The sequence below is a fragment of the Malus domestica genome, chromosome 02 (genome assembly GCF_042453785.1).
Source record: "Malus domestica chromosome 02, GDT2T_hap1".
NCBI classification, from domain to species: Eukaryota; Viridiplantae; Streptophyta; class Magnoliopsida; order Rosales; family Rosaceae; genus Malus; species Malus domestica.
In genome coordinates, this window is record NC_091662.1 from 37,292,464 (window position 1) to 37,312,952 (window position 20,489).

General features: G+C 38.1%; 1 pseudogene; it reads right to left on the reverse strand.

Moving 5' to 3' along the window:
- Positions 1 to 15,357: 15,357 nt before the first annotated feature.
- On the reverse strand, positions 15,358 to 18,939 carry LOC103414265 (uncharacterized; annotated as a pseudogene).
- Between the last annotated feature and the right edge of the window lie 1,550 nt (positions 18,940 to 20,489).

Here is a 20,489-nt window from a genome sequence, read left to right on the forward strand (position 1 = left end):
GCACTTTTATCCAAAAAACAAGAAAGAAAAAGAAACTACTCCTTTGCACTTACACCGAAACAAATGTGGGTTGTAGCTAGTAGCTATGGACCAAGGAATGTCGAGTTAGTACTTCAAAATGATGTATAGAAACTAGATCTTCGACAAAAATAAAAGACTAGAAAGATCAAAGATTGAAGATCGTTTTTTAGTCAAAATAGTTTCTTAGATTAGCATATAACTCTTTATTTTGGTTCCTGAGATTTAAAATTAATAGAAGTGGTCCTTAATTTTGTCTATCGTTAATCATTTTGGTTATTTCATGAAATATCACCGTTAAAAAAAAAACAAGAATACTCTCAATTTTTTTGTCAAATCATTTAGCCCATTGTTTATTAAATTGAGGTTAATTCATTCATTTTGGCTTTATCTAATAGAGATATTTCACGGAAAGACCAAACTAATTGACCGTGGACAAACTCAAAGACCACTTATATCGATTTCAAATTTCAGAGACCAAAGTGAGGAGTTATGTCAATCTTAAGAAGCACTTTGGTTAAAATGCCATTGAAGATCGACTTCTATAAGTTTATGTGAAGAAAGGCCATTATTTCATGATATAAAGATATTTCTCTTATTAATATTTGAAGAGTTTGAAAATCTCCCTCCCTTATTAACAAAATAAAAAGTCATATTGATTGGAAGCACATTTTTAAGAAGGCAAACTTTGTTGCAAATGCTTTTGCTCACCTTGGTCTCTCCCTCTCAAATCCTCATTTTTGAATTTCTGTTTACCTGATGTTGCTCTTCCTGCCTTTAATTAAATAAAAAAACAAAAAAAAAAACACATGCAACATTTTGGATTCGACTTTTCCTTTCCCAATATCCAAAGTATAAAAATATTAGCTCAAATAACCATCGTGAATCATCGATGGGTCACGTCGATTATTCATCTTACCTGTAGCGATAACATGGATCATTTTGCAATCTATAATTGCACGTACATTCTTAACCACTACTCAACGAAAGAAAGAAGTAAAATGAGTGGGGATTTTGAAAGGGACATGTTTATACAATGTCCTAATTATTGTCCTCAAACCCATAACATTTGGTTCAACCCCAAAAATGAAAGTGAAAAGCTCTTCAAATCAAACGTACAATGATGTTTCCTTGTTGATAAAGTAATTAAGCTAATTGATCTTATTGAACAACATAAACAATCAATTATTAGCGCCCGATTGCTGATGAAACAACCAAAGTGGAAAGTACCAAACTGAAATCTGAAGCCATGACATGGCCAAGTGGATATCATTTGGACTTACGATATTCTCTGCCTTTGGAGAAATTTTTAGTTGCAACGGGAACATGGATGGTATACACCACATGTTTCTATGTAAGTGGTGAAAATTTTTAATTTTAAAGTTATTAACCTTTTAACACACATATTCCACTATTTATAAGAAAATACGTGGTGTATCATCTCGTGTGACAGTCACACTGAAAAATCTCTCCTACCTTTGGTCAAAACGCAAAAACCCACATACGCACCCTCCTTGGACGCTCCAGCTGTGCCTAATCCTATGTCTGGATGTCTGTGTGGCCAATCGCCTTCAGCAATCTTATTGCCATGTCTTTTTCTCATCATACCATCTTCTTTTGCTCAGGCCATATTCTAACCTCTCTCCCTTTCAAGGGTTTCAAATTTTCAATGATGCCTTTCTCTCCACCCCCACACCAACACTCCTATTATATACCCTTAAAACTTACATAAATCTCAATATATCTCTTTCGAGAGATTGAAGTGGAAGAAGATTCAAAACTTGTTATTGATACCATTCAAAATAGATACGTTATTGAAAGCTATTTTTAAAGACATTTGTTAGCTCATTTTGTTTGTTGTCCACACATTTCACGGAGTTATATTTATAGAGAAGCCGAACTTTCTGTTAGATGTTATTTCTGTCCACACCCTACTATTTTTCTTAGAAAGTCTCTCTTTTTTTCTTTTTCTTTTTTTAATATGAAAAGACCTTTTTATGCATTTTAGAGTTAGGGTTTAAGGTATGTAGAGTTTAAGTTTGTGTATAGGGTTGGGTTTTTGCGTTCATATTAAAATACAAAATTAACCCTAAACACTTCGTAATTTTACTGAAAGAGCACGAATTCTTTTATACTAAGATCGTTTTTGTAAGAACATAAGAGCAACTAGTCAAGTCTTCTTTGTTGTTTTTCTACAACACGAGATATTTCATTAAACAACGAGCACGTACATACAAGAAGGCATATATGAGTATGACAACGGTGCCTTTACACAAAAACAAAAATCCCTTATCCTTAAATGGAGGGAAAATTCTGGTGAACAGATAAAATGACGCACCAATGAAAAATGCCAATAACAACAATGACATCTCAAACCAAACTGAAAAGAGACTAGATCCATCGTCTTGAACTCAAACCATGGGTCACGGAAGCCCCTCATCATCATCCTCTCTTTTGTACACCTTTATTTATCGATCCATACAAAAACAAGAGTAAGAATATTATGTGGTTTTTTTTTTTGTTACTGACCGAGTGACTGTACGTTGAAATATGATTGTATTAAATTAATAATTTTGATAATATAACATGTTAAATTGTGTGTAATTGTAAAGTTTTAGGATAGTTTTATTCAGACGCTCAGTTTTTCCTCTTACATATTCTTGCTAGTCTGTCTATTGATCTTCTTCAATTAATTCATTCTGACAACCTAAAATTAAGAAGAATGTGTTGAAGATAAAAATAGGTGTGTAGATAGCACCTTCCAAATTTTATACATATATCATTTATGTACTTTACGTGTGAGAGTGTGTTTCGAAGTTCTAGTCGAGTGTGTGCGGTCATCATTATACAAGTGCAAATCCATTGGCCATTGTAAGACATACAGAAAGTGTAATACTAAATAATTACAATCATACTCCAATGCACTAATGCCAACTTCAACGCCAAATATCTCATATGCCATAATTTTGCCACATTTCTCACCAACTATGATTGCATATATCAAATTGGGCAATTGATTTTAGTGGACGTCCATTTTTTTTTTTAATTCGAATAGTGGATGATGCATTCAAACATGGTAGTTTATGAGTAATTTTTAACTACTAGTTGTTTTTACTTAATTTTAGGTCCTATGCTCGATTTATATGAATGTTAAAACGATATATATTCATCATAAGTTTGATATTGTCTAAAATATTAATTTAGTTTAATAATAGAACTTTGTTGTCGATTAATTATCTCGTTGTATAGAATAAATGAAAAATTCAGAGAAGATAACAAATGCATATAATTGAATTGAATTGACATTCTTTTACAATAAACAACGCTAAACATGTAAGGTATCAAATATAGATGCAAGATGTTTAATTTGGTATTTGACATTAAACATCAAGAGGAAATGCTCTTAGGATTCGCCATTGCCTTCAGTATTGACATTAGACATGAATAGTACTATGAATCATGTCATGAGTCATGACCAGCTAGCTGCTATAGAATAATTTCTCTGCCGTCCATTGGTGGTCTTGGTAGTTGAGTCATATATTCTTTAGTCATACACGTCAAGCCAACTACGATTTCATCATGCATGTAAGCTGCAGGAGGGTAAAGAGGAATCTACATATGGTTCTATAAGTCACATTTTTTCTTCTTCTGTTTGTTTTTTACTGCCAAAAAAATTCATTCTTTGACGTTTAACGGATGGCTAAGAGGGTTGAAGACTGGTCGGAAGATATAAAACTAGAAGCAAGACTCACAGAATTCAGATCTGGCCGTTTGTATCAAAATCAGACTTATAAGATATCGTTTCGAAGAGAAGGACACAAAAAACAATAATACTCACCAACTTCTATTGAGGAAAGAAAATGCAATATATGCAATCAATATGAAGCGGGTTAGCAACAATAAAAGGCATGCGTTTTATGTTGTTAAAAAAAATGTAAAGTGGAGAATTATATATATTTTTTAGAGCTCTTTCTTGCGGAATACATTTCCTTTTTCCTTTTTTTTTTTAAAAAAAAATTGTGGTTGGTAACACAAGAGCATCGATCCATAGTTCTGACCCACCTTTTATTTTCACAATTTTTCTTGGTCAATATTTTGGCACATTCTCTAGCTCACATGCCACATGAGGCCAATTCCCTCATCATTTTATAGAATTTAAATTGAAATAAGTGTGACAAATATAAAATGTAAACTACCTTAAGGTCAGTGTGTATATATTATTTAGCGTCATCTCAATTTCTTGATACTAGTTGGAATTTATTAGTAAGAGTTTTACGTGGTCGTCTAATAGGCATATACACACCGATATGAAACAAGTAGTTTTCACCTTTATTAGAGTTTTCTATGTCTGTCTAGTGAAAGAGTAAAACAGAAAGAGTTTTGCAAACTGCAAAATTATGCTTCATTATAAACAATTCAAGATGCAAGACGGTGACAAATACATGTATGAATAAAAATGATATATGGCAGTTTAAATGTAAGGATCATGGCATTATTTAAAATTATTGTATATCGTGAGATATGCAAGCATGTTCAATATTGTAAGCATGTACAATATCTTAAACTAAAGAGACTGTTTCTGCTTAATTTGGACACATCTTGGCTTCTTCTTATTCATTGGAAGTAGATGATAGTCATCATATAATTTCACTCAAAGAACTATGCCACTAGCTATATAATTTAATAGTATTTCTTTTTACTTATAAATGAGAAGTCTTAAATTCGACTCTTACCAATAACAAATTCGATACCTAATTATGGGTGCAGGTTATTATTTGACCTATATCATAAATTATATATGAATCAAGTTGTAATTGTCATTGCTTAACAACTCTAATTATATCTACTAATAATTAAGAATTTAGTTTTATAAACAATTAAGAATTATTTGAGTGGTTATAACCAATGCTATCTGTACTACAAACCCTACCTAGCTAGCTTAACAAATTTACTTGAATTATCATTTTCAAAGTGAGAGACTGAGAGTCAGAAAGTAGGTGCAAAACTCTTCGCATGCTAATATATAGCTGGTTGTCTCCGTGTGCTAATTAATTTGTCTTTGGTTTTCCTCCTGCATCTTGCCAAGGAATTAACACATTACTATTTGTTGGTTCCACAATAATGTATAACTTAAGTTTTCATTTGACACATCTCCCCGTGGCTAGAGACAAGCAGGAGAAAAAAACTCTTAGCTGTCATTTTTAATCTTTTTTATTTCTTTCTCCTCTTTGTTTTTAGTTATAGTCACTCTCTCACTCTCTCTGTCAAGGAGAGCCTTCAATTCATGTTTGTGTGGTTGCTCTCTACTTTGTCGATGAGAGATTTTATGGTTGTGGTCGTGGTCGTTGTTTGTTCAATCTCAGATTCTAGACTAGAGAGGCGACTATTGTTTATATATGAAGTGGTAGTGTTTGTGGTGTGTATGCTTAGCAAAGTACCATGAGAAGGAAACTCGACGTTTGTTCGAAGGGACTCATAGCAGGGCTTCTTTGCCAACAATTGCAAAATCATCAGAGCTTGATATGGCCTTTCCTCATGGATTCTCTACGTTATTTCTCAAACTTGTAATATTTCTGTCCTCGTGACTAGGGTTTAGGATTAAGGGTCTTCCATGATTGAAGAAACGTAGTGTATGTTTGATGTTTGTGTAATTGTAAGGTTGCGATGTTTTTTCATTTATGAATTTTTTACCGTAATAAAACAGTGATATATATCTTAAGCAACTAATTGATATACATGTTTATTTTTTTAATATTCCAATATCGTAATTATCTTTCTGATGGAGTAGTACTACCTAATTAATGATTCACATAAGAACATAACAAAATTGATATTATATTAACAGGGGTTGTTGGGTGGTTAAGCTCATATATGAATGATAAGTTGAACAACCATGATTTTAAGTAAAAAGGAAAATAAGAGTAGAGAAGATGTGCGTTATTTTTATTATTAGACTTTTAAGATAAAATGGTTTATGAGGTTGACATAACTTTTCATTTTGGTTCCTGACAATAAAAATTAATAGAAGTGATCATGAGTTTGTCCATTGTAAATCATTTTGTTCCTTCCGTAAAAAAGTGGAAAATGTTTGGTACTTTTTGGTACAAATGCAAAACTTATGAACTAAACCATGTTATCCTCCATCCCAATCTTTCATTGTTTATCAAATATTGCCCCTTTTGGAAGTGTAAATTTAGCAGTTAAGCGAAGTGGGGAGCAGTATTTCTTGTTTGTATCAATACAAGAGTGGGTGCCAACCCTTGAAGTTAGCCCAAATGATCACAGGAGATGATATGGTATTAAGCATTAAGCTAGATATAGTATAAGTTCAGGATTTAATTCATGCTTATATATGTAACACAAAAGAAAAAGAACATAAAAACAAAGTGGGTGCCAACCATTGGCCCTTACGAAATAGAAATGGTATTAAATTGACTGGAGTTTTTATATTTTTGATACAATAGATTGGAAGTGTTTGAAGAATGATTTGACAAATTAAAGAAGATAAGATACAGATGTAAATGGGTGCTAACAAGGAACCAAACCAAAGAGAGATTGCTTTGAGTTGAGTAGAGGAAACAAGGCAAATGCCAAAAGGCTGATCAATCGACCCATGCATGTTTCTTACATGTGAGTCATGTCCCCCTCTCCATGTTCATTTATTTCATGTCCTCTTGTTGTGGCTATAATTTCTCACCCTATTTTGTTTGCCTCTTGGACACTTTTTTCTTTGCATGATAAATGTGTCCCTCAAAGACGTAGCAACTTTTAATTATTTGTTGTATTACTTGTCGTTCTAGCTAACTTCTAAATCCATACACCACCAAAATTCATCTGATCTTTTTCATCATCGAAGGGTGTGACTTTGATCTCCTAAAAGTAATTTTTTATACCAAAGTGGTTAAAAAAGTTATTTATAGGTGCATGAGAAGGTAAAAATTTAATTAATCATAAATAAGTTACAAATTCAAAACCTAATGAAGGATTTAGTTTGCCTATATTATGAATAGTATGCTAAACGAGTGAAGGCAAGCATTAAGGTATGGATTGACTTTCGGATTTTGAGGGTCGATAGCGTTGTCACCCCTCAAATTTTGCTCTAATATTTTGGAGGACGACAACGCTATTGACCCTCAACTTTTTTGCCCTAGGTTTTGAGCTTCATTCATACCTCTTGTTTTCAATTTCTTAGATTGTTATTTTCTTGAAAAATTATATTTTTTTAGGGCAAAAATTGTGTTCATGGCTTTATTAGTTTTTATGGTTGGAGATGGTCTTAGTATTACGGTTGAATAATATTCTTCTTTATTTGTAATTGAAAGATTTTAGATAAAAATCTTGTTGTGACAAGTTTTGATGCTAATATTTCTCCACCCATCATGTAAATATTATTATGTTTCCTAAAAAAAAGGTGAAAAAAGAGATTCCATATGTTAATTAGCCTAGTTGGGCCTTATTTGTTGACACCTTAAAGCATTTCCAAATAAGATGTCAAATTTCAAACATCAAATTTAAATTTGATGGTTGATTTGACAATTTGACATGTTGTCAATATTTTTCATTGTTGATTATAGTACGGGTGGAAGCCCAAACATCACTACTAACTAACAATCAACCTGTAGAAGGCTAGACCTAACAAAAAAGCAGCTTTGCCATCAAGTGGCTGTCAACCATTATGTACTGGTTAAGTTTCGATCGAGTAAGGGCTGGTTTGGTATTGCTGTACTTTGAAAAAAAAAACCTGTTTCTGCTGTGCTGTAAGAATAAGCAGCTGTGAAATAAAGCAGCAGAGTGTTTGGTAAACTTTTTTGTAAAAATGCTTTTGAAAAAAAAAACAATATTATAGTGTTTGGTAAACTTTTATGTAAAACTAGGTATACAAGGAAGCCTCTTAAGATCTCAAATCAAGCAATCAAATGGCTCTAGCCAGTCGTTACTAGCTGCTTAAGACATTGCTTCAAAGAATTACTAGAACCCCGGAGCAGAGTACCACCAACAACAACAACAACAAAGTCTTTTCCCACTAAGTGGGGTCGGCTATATGAATCCTAGAACGCCATTGCGCTTGGTTTTGTGTCATGTCCTCCGTTTGATCCAAGTACTATAAGTCTTTTCTTAGGGTCTCTTCCAAAATTTTCCTAAGTCTTCCTCTACCCCTTCGGTCCTGAACCTCTACCCCTAGGCATTCTTTGCACATGTCCAAACCACCGTGACCGATTTTCTCTCATATTTCCTTCAATTTCGGCTACTCCTACTTTACCTCGGATATCCTCATTCCCAATCTTATCGTTTCTCGTGTGCCCACACATCCCACGAAGCATCCTCATCTCCGCTACACCCATTTTGTGTACGTGTTGATGCTTCACCGCCCAATATTTTGTGCCATACACCATCGCTGGCCTTATTGCCGTCCTATAAAATTTTCTCTTGAGCTTCAGTGGCCTACAACGGTCACACAACACGCCGGATGCACTCTTATACTTCATCCATCCAGCTTGTATTCTATGGTTGAGATCTCCATCTAATTCTCCGTTCTCTTGCAAGATAGATCTTAGGTAGCGAAAACGATCGCTTTTTGTGATCTTCGCTAGATTGTTCCAGTCATTAGTGTGAATACGTATATAAATGGATAGAGATAGGAAAGCAAACACAAGATGTACGTGGTTCACCCAGATTGGCTACGTCCACGGAATAGAGGAGTTATCATTAATTGTGAAGGGTTTACACAAGTACATAGGTTCAAACTCTCCTTTAGTGAGTACAAGTGAATGATTTAGTACAAATGACATTAGGAAATATTGTGGGAGAATGATCTCGTAGTCACGAAACTTCTAAGTACCAGAGTGTGGTATCGTCTTGACTTGCCTTATCTGTCTCATAGGTAGATGTGGCATCTCCTCTGGAAGTACTCTTCCTCCATCCAGGGGTGGTATCTTTAACTGGTGGAGATGCACAAGGTAATGTATCAATTTCACTTGAAGCTTACTTGTAGTTTCAGGCTTGGTCAAGCGCGATACAAACCATGTAGTAGGAGTCCCCCAAGTCGCCGAGCTAGGGGATCTGCTGAAAGAGGTGACAGACAAGGTAAGCAATCAGAGCTCTAAGCAATCAGTCCCAGATCAGAACTTTGATTTCGAGTTCCGGCTGATTGTTCACATTCTCCCTATCTTGCAGGCAGCATGAAGGATAAAGAGAAGAAAAATGAGAAGAGATGATATGGGATACTTTTGCTTTTGAAGAAGTAACTTTCCACAGGCTTATTCTTGAACTGGGCTGGAGGGTTTTCTGGTTTCCTCCAGAGTATAAAGCCGACTGAAGAATTTGAGGGTCAAAACAAATCCATCAAATCTAGAGTACGTTCAACCCTGCTGATATGGGATACTTTTGCTTTTGACAGAGTAGTGGATGTATCGGCACGTGTGCTGTTACGCTTGTCTCCACATGCTTCCTTGTATCCTTCTCACTTGCCCTATATGTTCCTCAGACAGATGCGGTATCTTCCCTGGAAGCATAAGATGTTGAAGATGAGTACTCGAGAGCAATGTCAGGTAAGTAATCAGGTAAGGGGTTCCAGGCAGTTAGTTCCTGACTGGAAGCTTGATTCCAAGTGCTGACCGATTGCTCTCTTTCTCCTTGTCTTGCAGGTAAGAACAAGGCCAAAGGAAAAGACAGGGAAAAAGCATGATATGGGATACTCTTGCTTTTAACCCTTATGATATGAGATATTATTGCTCTAGTATAGCTTGTTTGCAAAGGTATTATCGGGGGGAAAGAAAGCTGAATATTTCGAAAGGCTTCGTTGGGAGTGCCTTCTCAGATATGAAGAAGGGTTGAGCATTTTGCAGGTCTGCCTGTCCGTTGGGGATGGAAGTCGACATATATAGGAGTCTCCCTAACAACAAGTAGTAATGTTATTCCTTTACCCTGCTTGGTTATAGCACGGTAGTGGGAGCTGCCAGCTTCACATGTTTTAACTCTGTCAGAGCACTTTGAAAAAGTGATCTGTGGTATCTGGAAAGCTGATATTGCGTGTGAAGATTACAGACAAGCTTTATCCAAGGAGATTCGGCTTTTGAAGTTGGGAAAGTGGTGCCTCTTCGGTTTTCGAACAAGCAATCATGTCGAGGATCTGACTCTCGAGATTCGGAGAACGATGCCTCTTCGATTTTCGAAAAAGCAATCATGCTGGGGGTCTGGCTCTCAAGATTCGGATAGCGGTGTCTCTTCAATTTTTGAGAAAGTAATCATGTTGGGAGTCTGGCTCTCGAGATTCGGAGGGCGGTGCCTCTTCGATTTTGGAGCAAGCAATCTTGTTGGGAGTTTTCTCGAATGTGAGTAAAGGTTGGGCATGTTTGCTAGTCTACCTTGCCATGAAGCATAAAGATTGACACATAGGGACTTTCCAATTATCCAGCAGTGGTACTGTTCCTTTACCCTTGTGGGTAATAATATGGTAGCTAGACCTTCAAAATTTATGTTTCTAAACTTTGTTAGTGCTGTTTCTTTGCTATTCTTTTACCCTTCTTGGTCAAAGCGATGTAGTGGGAGCTGCAAGCTTCACGTGTCTCAACTTTGTCAGAGAACTTTGGCAAAGTTATCTGTGGTACCCATGAGCTAATGTTGCGTGTGGGAAGTGGGTGATTGACCAGTAAGATTCATGTGCTTTCTACTTCACCAGAAATCTTCGACAGAATGCCCATAATTTCCGTAAAGCTGAGTGTGCGTGTGACAGGTGCTGACAAGGCTGGAAAAGTAGGTGCCTCTTCGAATTCTGAGATCGGCCCTCGTGGTCTCTGAGCAGCCCAGCTTTTGAGAAAGCAAGCGCCTCTTCGATTTCTGAGATCGGCCTTCGTGGTCTTTGAGCAGCCCAGCTTTTGAGAAAGCAAACGCCTCTTTGATTTCTGAGATCGACCCTTGTGGTCTCTGAGCAGCCCAGCTTTTGAGAAAGCAAACGCCTCTTCGGTTTCTGAGCAGGCGCCTCTTCGATTTCTGAAGCTCCGTCGAGTGCAGATTTTTATAAAGGCTGGCATTAAGTTCCAAAGCACATTTGAATCTCCACCAGTAGAAGCTCCATTCTTGCACTTCTAAGATCTTGATTTGTCCGACCTCTTCTCTCTTCAACACCTTTGAAAATGTCTGGCCCCTCCGACCGTCGTTTTGACTTGAACCTTGTTGAAGAGACAGCCACGCCTTCTCCAGACAACATATGACGCTCATCCTTCGTCTTCCCTACTGGTCCTCTTACCGTTGGGGATTCTGTGATGAAGAATGATATGACTGTTGCGGTGGTGGCCAGGAACCTTCTCACTCCCAAAGATAACATACTACTTTCCAAACGGTCTGATGAGTTAGATGTTAAGGATTCTCTGGCTCTCAGTGTTCAGTGTGCAGGTTCTGTGTCTAATATGGCCCAACATCTATTTGCTTGAACCCGCCAAGTTAAATCATTGGCGGCTGAAGTGATGAGTCTCAAACAGGAGATTAGAGGGCTCAAGCATGAGAATAAACAGTTGCACCGGCTCGCACATAACTATGCTACAAACATGAAGAGGAAGCTTGACCAGATGAAGGAATCTAATGGTCAGGTTTTACTTGATCATCAGAGATTTGTGGGTTTGTTCCAAAGGCATTTATTGCCTTCGTCTTTTGGGGCTGTACCGCGTAATGAAACTCTAAATGATCAACCTCTGATGCCTCCTCCTTCTAAGGTTCTGTCCAGTACTGAGGCTCCGAATGATCCCCCTCTGGTGCCTTCTCTTTCTGGGGCTCTACCGACTGCTGAGACTTCTCCTAAGCAACATTTGTGAAGGCTCCCTCATGTTTGTTTATTTTGACTCATGTATATGTACATATTTGTAACTTATTGGGAATATCAATAAATAAGCTTTCCTTCATTTCAATGTATTGTGTTAAATACACCAAAGCCTTTTTCGCTAAGTTCTTTGAATTTTCTTTTGTTGAAGCTTGTATGTTGAAGCTTTGTGAGTGGAACATGTAGGTTGAGGTAGTGTTCCCTTAATTTCCCGAGGGAGGAAAACTTCTCGGTTGGAGACTTGGAAAATCCAAGTCACTGAGTGAGATCGGCTATATGAATCTTAGAACGCCATTGTGTTCGGTCTTGTGTCATGTCCTCCGTTAGATCCAAGTACTCTAAGTCTTTTCTTAGAGTCTTTTCCAAAGTTTTCCTAGGTCTTCCTCGACCCCTTCGGCCCTAAACCTCTGTCTCATAGTCGCATCTTCTAATCGGAGCGTCAGTATACCTTCTTTGCACATGTCCAAACCACCGTAACCGATTTTCTCTCATCTTTCCTTCAATTTCGGCTACTCCTACTTTACCCCGGATATCCTCATTCCTAATCTTATCCTTTCTCGTGTGCCCACACATCCAACGAAGCATCTTCATCTCCGCTACACCCATTTTGTGTACGTGTTGATGCTTCACCGCCCAACATTCTGTGCCATACAGCATCGCCGGCCTTATTGCCATCCTATAAAATTTTCCCTTGAGCTTCAGTGGCATATGGCGGTCACACAACACGCCGGATGCACTCTTCCACTTCATCCATCTAGCTTGTATTCTATGGTTGAGATCTCCATCTAATTCTCCGTTCTTTTGCAAGATAGATCCTAGGTAACGAAAACGGTCGCTCTTTGGTATTTCTTGATCTCCGATCCTCACCCCTAACTCGTTTTGGCCTCCATTTGCACTGAACTTGCACTCCATATATTCTGTCTTTGATCGGCTTAGGTGAAGACCTTTAGATTCCAACACTTCTCTCCAAAGGTTAAGCTTTGCATTTACCCCTTCCTGAGTTTCATCTATCAACACTATATCGTCTGCGAAAAGCATACACCAAGGAATATCATTTTGAATATGTCCTGTTAACTCATCTATTACCAACGCAAAAAGGTAAGGACTTAAGAATGAGCCTTGATGTAATCCTACAGTTATGAGAAAGCTTTCGGTTTGTCCTTCATGAGTTCTTACGGCAGTCTTTGCTCCTTCATACATATCTTTTATAGCTTGGATATATGCTACTCGTATTCCTTTCTTCTCTAGAATCCTCCAAAGAATGTCTTTTGGGACCCTATCATACGCTTTTTCCAAATCTATAAAGACCATGTGTAAATCCTTTTTCCCATCTCTATATCTTTCCATCAATCTTCGTAAGAGATAGATTGTCTCCATGGTGGAGCGCCCTGGCATGAACCCGAATTGGTTGTCCGAAACCTGTGTCTCTTGCCTCAATCTATGCTCAATGACTCTCTCCCAGAGCTTCATTGTATGACTCATTAGCTTAATACCCCTATAGTTCATGCAATTTTGTACGTCGCCCTTATTCTTGTAGATAGGCACCAAAATGCTTGTTCGCCACTCATTTGGCATCTTTTTCGTTTTCAAAATCCTATTGAAAAGGTCAGTGAGCCATGATATACCTGTTTCTCCCAAAACTTTCCACACTTCGATTGGTATATCGTCTAGGTCTACTACTTTTCTATGTTTCATCTTCTTCAAAGCTACAACCACTTCTTCCTTCCGGATTCGACGATAAAAAGAGTAGTTTCTACACTCTTCTGAGTTACTTAACTCCCCTAAAAAAGCACTCATTTCATGTCCTTCATTGAAAAGATTATGAAAATAACCTCTCCATCTGTCTTTAACCGCGTTCTCTGTAGCAAGAACATTTCCATCCTCATCCTTGATGCATCTCACTTGGTTTAGGTCCCTTGTCTTCTTTTCCCTTGCTCTAGCTAGTTTATAGATATCCAACTCTCCTTCTTTGGTATCTAGTCACTTATACATATCGTCATAAGCCGCTAACTTAGCTTCTCTCACCGCTTTCTTCGCCTCTTGCTTCGCTTTTCTATACCTTTCACCACTTTCATCGGTCTTATCCTTGTATAAGGCTTTACAACATTCCTTCTTAGCCTTCACCTTTGTTTGTACCTCATCATTCCACCACCAAGATTCCTTTTGGTGTGGGGCAAAGCCCTTGGACTCTCCTAATACCTCTTTTGCTACTTTTCGGATACAACTAGCCATGGAATCCCACATTTGGCTAGCTTCCCCCTCTCTATCCCACACACATTGGGTGATTACTTTCTCTTTGAAAATGACTTGTTTTTCTTCTTTTAGATTCCACCATCTAGTCCTTGGGCACTTCCAAGTCTTGTTCTTTTTTCTCACTCTTTTGATATGTACATCCATCGCCAACAAGCGATGTTGATTAGCCACGCTCTCTCCTGGTATAACTTTGCAATCCTTACAAGTTATACGATCCCCTTTCCTCATTAGAAGAAAATATATTTGTGTTTTTGACGACCCACTTTTGTAGGTGATCACATGTTATTCTCTCTTCTTAAAGAATGTGTTGGCTAAGAAGAGATCATATGCCATTGCAAAATCCAAGATAGCTTCCCCATCCTCGTTTCTCTCCCCAAAACCATGGCCACCATGAAAACCTCCATAGTTGCCTGTCTCCCTGCCCACGTGTCCATTTAAATCTCCTCCTATAAATATCTTCTCCGTCTGAGCAATTCCTTGCACCAAGTCTCCAAGGTCTTCCCAAAATTTCTCCTTCGAACTCGTATCCAACCCTACTTGAGGTGCGTACGCACTAATCACATTGATAAGTTCTTGTCCTATTACAATCTTGATTGCCATGATTCTATCTCCTACCTTCTTGACATCTACAACATCTTGTGTCAAGGTCTTGTCCACGATGATGCCAACACCGTTTCTCGTTCTATTTGTGCCCGAATACCAAAGTTTAAACCCTGAGTTTTCTAGATCCTTTGCCTTACGACCAACCCACTTAGTTTCTTGTAGGCACATAATATTTATCTTTCTCCTCACCATAACTTCCACTACTTCCATAGATTTTCCCGTTAAGGTTCCTATATTCCACGTTCCTAAACGCATTTTGCTCTCTTGAACTCTACCATTCTGTCCTAGCTTCTTCACCCTCCCCCGTCTAATAGGATCAAAGTATTTCTTTTGTGTGTCCCGTGTAAAGTTGATAGGAGCATATGCTCCCAAACAACTTTGAGTGGAGTCGTTCGAAAAGAAGTTTCTATGGTCCCCTTGCTCATTTAACACTGCATTCGGGTGCCGATGGAGATACAGCGACCCTTGCTCACTTATCACTGTGCTTGGGCCACACAGCACGCCACTTACGGGTGACGCCCTAGCTTTAGCGCGATTTCGTTCTTGATTCATTTTCATAAGGATTCGACGTAATTATGGAGTGTCGGCTGTCGACTACCTGACGCCCTCCCCCTCCTCCTTTATCCGGGCTTGGGACCGGCAATGTAAGATAAACTTACATAGGCGGAGTTCGGAGCAGAATACCACCGAGAAGCTAAAATTGCAGTTGGCAGCACTACTCTTTAGGCGATGCTCCTCTGAAAGTTCCCTCTTTTAATTCTTGCTTGGAGGAATGATATAAGGCCAACTATTCTAAAATTTCTCCCTCCTCTATATCGTCATCTGCCAATAAGAATCTCGTGACACTTGAAAGATTTCTTTCTGCTACTCATTCCTTGGTAAATTCACATTCCAAATCAAGAAAATCATCAGGATTAATTTCTGCCATAAGACCTGAGTACTTGTCTATCAAGCCTTGATCAAAAGCAAAGTCCACGTCTTCAAAAAGCACTTGTTTCTTAGCATCGGAGCTGGAATATGAATCATTGCAAGTTTCCACAGTTACAAACAAAGGCCTAGCAAATGAATCATCGGGTGGTTTCTCACACCTCCTTTTATTAGATATATTAGGTGGGAAACTTGAAGTCTCATGTTTCATGAGATCAAAGACCATAGGATAGATGTTGTCTTCTAGTTCCTCCTCCTTAAAGGTAACACCTCATGCGCTCAAATCATTTTTTTCATAAGTCCTAAGCTCTGGTTTGCTGAAAGGAGGAGGGGAATTTTTAACTATTTCAAAATCAAGACTGTGCGAAGGGAGAAAAACATAAATGACAGGGTATTCCAAAATAACTAAGTTTGCTAACTGCTGCCTTATCGGAACTCTTATATCCAACTCACAGAAAGGTGACCTAGTGCCCTGTAATACATTCACAAGATAAAAACAGAAACAATTATGAGGCAGTAGTTTTATATTTCTGATAAAAATAATCAAAATACTACAAAGCAGGTACAATAAGATTAAAAGTGAATTCTAATTTGACCCAATGAACACAATTTTCCACCATAGAATTATGAGGCAGTAGTTTCATATTTCCTACTGTCACTATCTTCCAAGATTGATTGCACTAGAGCTGCTTCTACATCTGGTTTACCATAGAAATTCCAATTATTCTTTTCACTTTCACGATTCTTCCAATATTTGTGCATTCTTAAGAATTATTTTCCTTTTTTCAATTTAAAAGAAAATAAAACAAATATATTAAGGCCTAGACTAAGAAACAGAATAACAAACCTTGGGATATTTACGAATGAAAAGCTTGAGAGAGTCCAGCTGTTCCTCACAGAATAGCTTTAGGTGATGATTCCATGGCCCAGGTTTTAGATGGTTTTCGATAAGAGAGCAGAGGTTCATGTTTTCATTTACTCTGCATGAAAATCAATATGCATAAGTCATCAAAAAACATTACCCAAGCCTAGCCTAAGAAGTTAAACATTACTAGACTTCTCAAAGAGGGAAGCAGCTTACTCATGGTCAGTTAAAACAACATCCATTGAATGAAATCGCCATTCAATTGTCCAGGAGATGCATTTCTTCCTGAAGCAGATCAGGCCATCATTAAAAAAAAATATTTAAGAAATTAATGACTGATTCAAATCCTCCACAAACACGTTGGAACACGCACTAACATCCTCATTAAAAGGGAACATCCCAAATTTTAATCCATCCCCACTATTAATCCATCCCCACTATTAATCCATCCCCACTTGGTAGAAATAAGAGTTTCGTCCTGCGACTGGCAGCAGCACTCCGAAGGCTTTTAAGGGAAAAGGGTAGCCTAAAATTATTGTATCTGCATAACTTATTTCTCAATCTCTGAGCAGACTCAGCAACCCTCTTCACTTCCTCAAGCAAATTGTAGTCTACCAACACAATTGTCAAATGCAATGGTTAAAATACGCGAAAACAAAGTAGGAAACTTCACAATACAATATAAAACTCAATTGTTGAGCTTTTAGAAAAACGTCAGAGAATGTTATATCCGCAAACGGGCATCAAAATCAATCCCAAAAGAATATGAATTTGACCATTTTATATCCTATACGTTATTTTATCTTCTTCAAAACCTCCAAACTAGGTACTTAAAGTTAAAAAATTTATGCAAACAAACTGCAAAATTATCACGAAAAGACAGTACTTTGTCCATGAAAACACTCACAGTGAAAGAAAAAGCACTGAAATTTACCGAAAAGAGGTCAAAATTGCAACCAAATTGATTCCCAAGCTAGAGACAATTGAAAAATCTAAAAAAACTTAAAAAGGGTCGAATTTAAATTTAAAAAAAAACTAAAAACACTGGAATAAATCAGAAAAATAAGGTACCAGAAAGGAGCTGATTATTGTCCATCTGAGAGAGGGGGACGAAGTTGGTTAGGGGCCTCTTGCCCGTACAGTTAGAACGAAGCTTGTGGGCCTTGACGCACGGAAGGCTACATGAGCGTACGGAGCAGCCTGGGCATTTGTACTTGGACGCCCGCCGTCTCTTTGCACTCTTGGCATATTTTCGGGTTTGGTTTCGCTGAACCAGCTTCTCCTCCTCCTTCCTCCATGGGTCTTCTTTCACTCACACGCTGACAGACACGAGGGGTTTGGGAAGGGAACAGTACCGTAGGGTTTATGATGAAGGAAGGTTCTGACGACGCCTCTTGGGTTTGCTTTGATTTGAAAATGTGACGACGTCGATCGGGGTTAGGTTTTGCGCATATCTCATTCCACTTTACATCCTCCCCTTGGGCTTGCTATACCCCACCCGCTTATCGCTTCAACCCGTCTACCCAGGCCACCATCAGTCGCAGGTGACGACTGCAAGTTGCTGGCTAAAACCCATGGGAGAGCGAAAGAGAGAGAGAGAGACAGAAATTACGAGAACTGAGAGAGAGACCAAAACTGCAGCCAATATTTTGGTCAAATTCATCCATAATTAGCCCAAATTTCGTCGGGGTGGGCCGAGCGGTAGAGACGTGTTTATTACGGCCTGCAGGGTTTGGTTCTGCGGTGAGAGAGTCACTTCCTATTTTTGGTCATATCCATTCATTAATCACAGAGTGAACCGCCGATTTTGTTTTTACATTATCACCTCAATGAAAAGTGGAAGGTAAGGCCATCTTCAACTTATCCAGACCATAGGGTTGAAAATAGCCAAAATGATATGAAAATCGTCTCTAACCGAAAGCTATGACAAATGGCTTATGGGCCTCACCGAGCCACAATTGGAGAATCGGGCCAACTGGTTGGCCCAAGCCAGCTAGCCAGCCCCGACTAGTCTAGCATTTTGAATCCCAATGACTACTTGCTGATGTCAGCTAATCGTTAAATTTGATTTTTTTTCCTATAACTACCTAAGCCATTAAACAACATTAAATAATATTAAGTAACATTAAACAACATTAAATAGTATTAAGTAACATTAAACAACATTAAATAGTATTAAGTAACATTAAACAACATAAAACTTAAACACATACTTCATGCTTCTTTTGGCCCAAAGATGTGCAACAAGATCATGTTGTAGATACTTGTTTGTGGCACACGAACATATCATCTTATGGCGCCTTATGTACTCATTTAAAGAGATATTACCACTTCTTGGATTTAAGGGCAAATTAGGCTTATCATATATTTTTGCAAGAGCCATTCTTGACTTATTTGGATCATCTTGGTTGCCATCAGAGTCTCCATCAATATATCCATCTCGCTCATCTTCCACAATCATGTTGTGTAATATGATGCACAACATCATGATGGAGTTCAAATTTTCTCAACTACATCCTCTTGTCGGTTCCTTAATGATCTTCCATCGTGCTTATAGAATACCAAAAGCTCTCTCAACATATTTCTGGTATGCCTCTTGGTGTAAGGTAAACCACATTTCAGCGTCATCCGTAGGGTTTGCAATTGCTTGGATAAGTGTCGCCCACTTTGGGTAGATGTCATCTACCAAGTAATACCTCATGTTGTACTGACGCCCGTTGACGTAGTAGTCAAGTTGAAGTGATTTACCCTCCGTCAGGTTATTGAAGAGGGGTGAACGCTCAAAAACTAAATTATCCTTTTGGGATCATGGGACTCCAAAGAAAGCATGCCCGATCCATGTGTTAAATGACGCAACCGTCTCTAACACAATAGTTGGCTTTCTCGATCTTCCACTAAAGCCTCATTGCCATCTGATGGGACAGTTCTTCCTTTACCAATGCATGCAATCTAATGACCATATCATGCCCGGAAAGCCACGGTCTTCAGCTTTACCAAGGAGCCGATCTAGATCTGCTCGATTTGGTTGATAGAGGTACCTCTCTTTGTAAAGTTGAACAACTATGTGACAGAATTTAGCAAGATTATCAAGGCATGTAGATTAGAAATACCATATGTATCATATATCGCATCAACTGAAGAGGCATAAGGCAGTATTCAGAGTCCAATAATAACCTTCTAATCATGTGAGAAACCAGGGCAACCTATTTTGTCCAGTTTCTGTCGAAACTATGAATTGACATGTTGGACATCATGAAGTAAACGTTCGAAGACATGACGCCTCATCCAAAAGCGACGTTTGAAATCCTCTTCATTGTACATCGAGTTGGGGTTGAAGTAGTTGGTCATCAGATTATGATGCGCCATATCTCTATTTCGTGGCTTGTAACCACGATCAGCAATAGAGCCACCTTATTGAGGTTGTTCTTCAGTTGCTTCACACGCCATGACCCCAGCCATGGCTGCCATATATGATGCATTGTGCCATGCTTCATCTTTTCGTCTCATTTTCGCCCATTTATCTTCCAATTCGGAATTAGATGAGGACCCCCAGTTGGAAACCGAAGAGGATCCAAAGTTGGAATTCATTGCAAACTTGAATTGAAAAAGATATTGGAGAGGGCAAAGCTGAAGGTGTGTGAATTATAGGCCAATATCCACCCTATTTATGGACATTGGAAGCTGAAGAAAATGAGTGCCACACAAATAAAAATCCTATCTAAAATACCCACAACCAATTATATCTAGACACGTGACACTCGAAATCCTATCTGAAAAATTATTGAGATTACATATCGACAAGAAATCTACATAGTTACTCACAGATCGTCATGTGGCTCTCGAAGCTCAAGATGTAAAATTATTGAGATTCCTTATTAACAAGAAATCTGCAAAGTTACTCACAAATTGACACGTGGCACTCGAAATCCGAGACGTAAAATTATTGAGATTCCAACTTGAAAAATTAATGACATTCCATCTTGAAAAATTATTGAGGTAGTTTAATTTAAG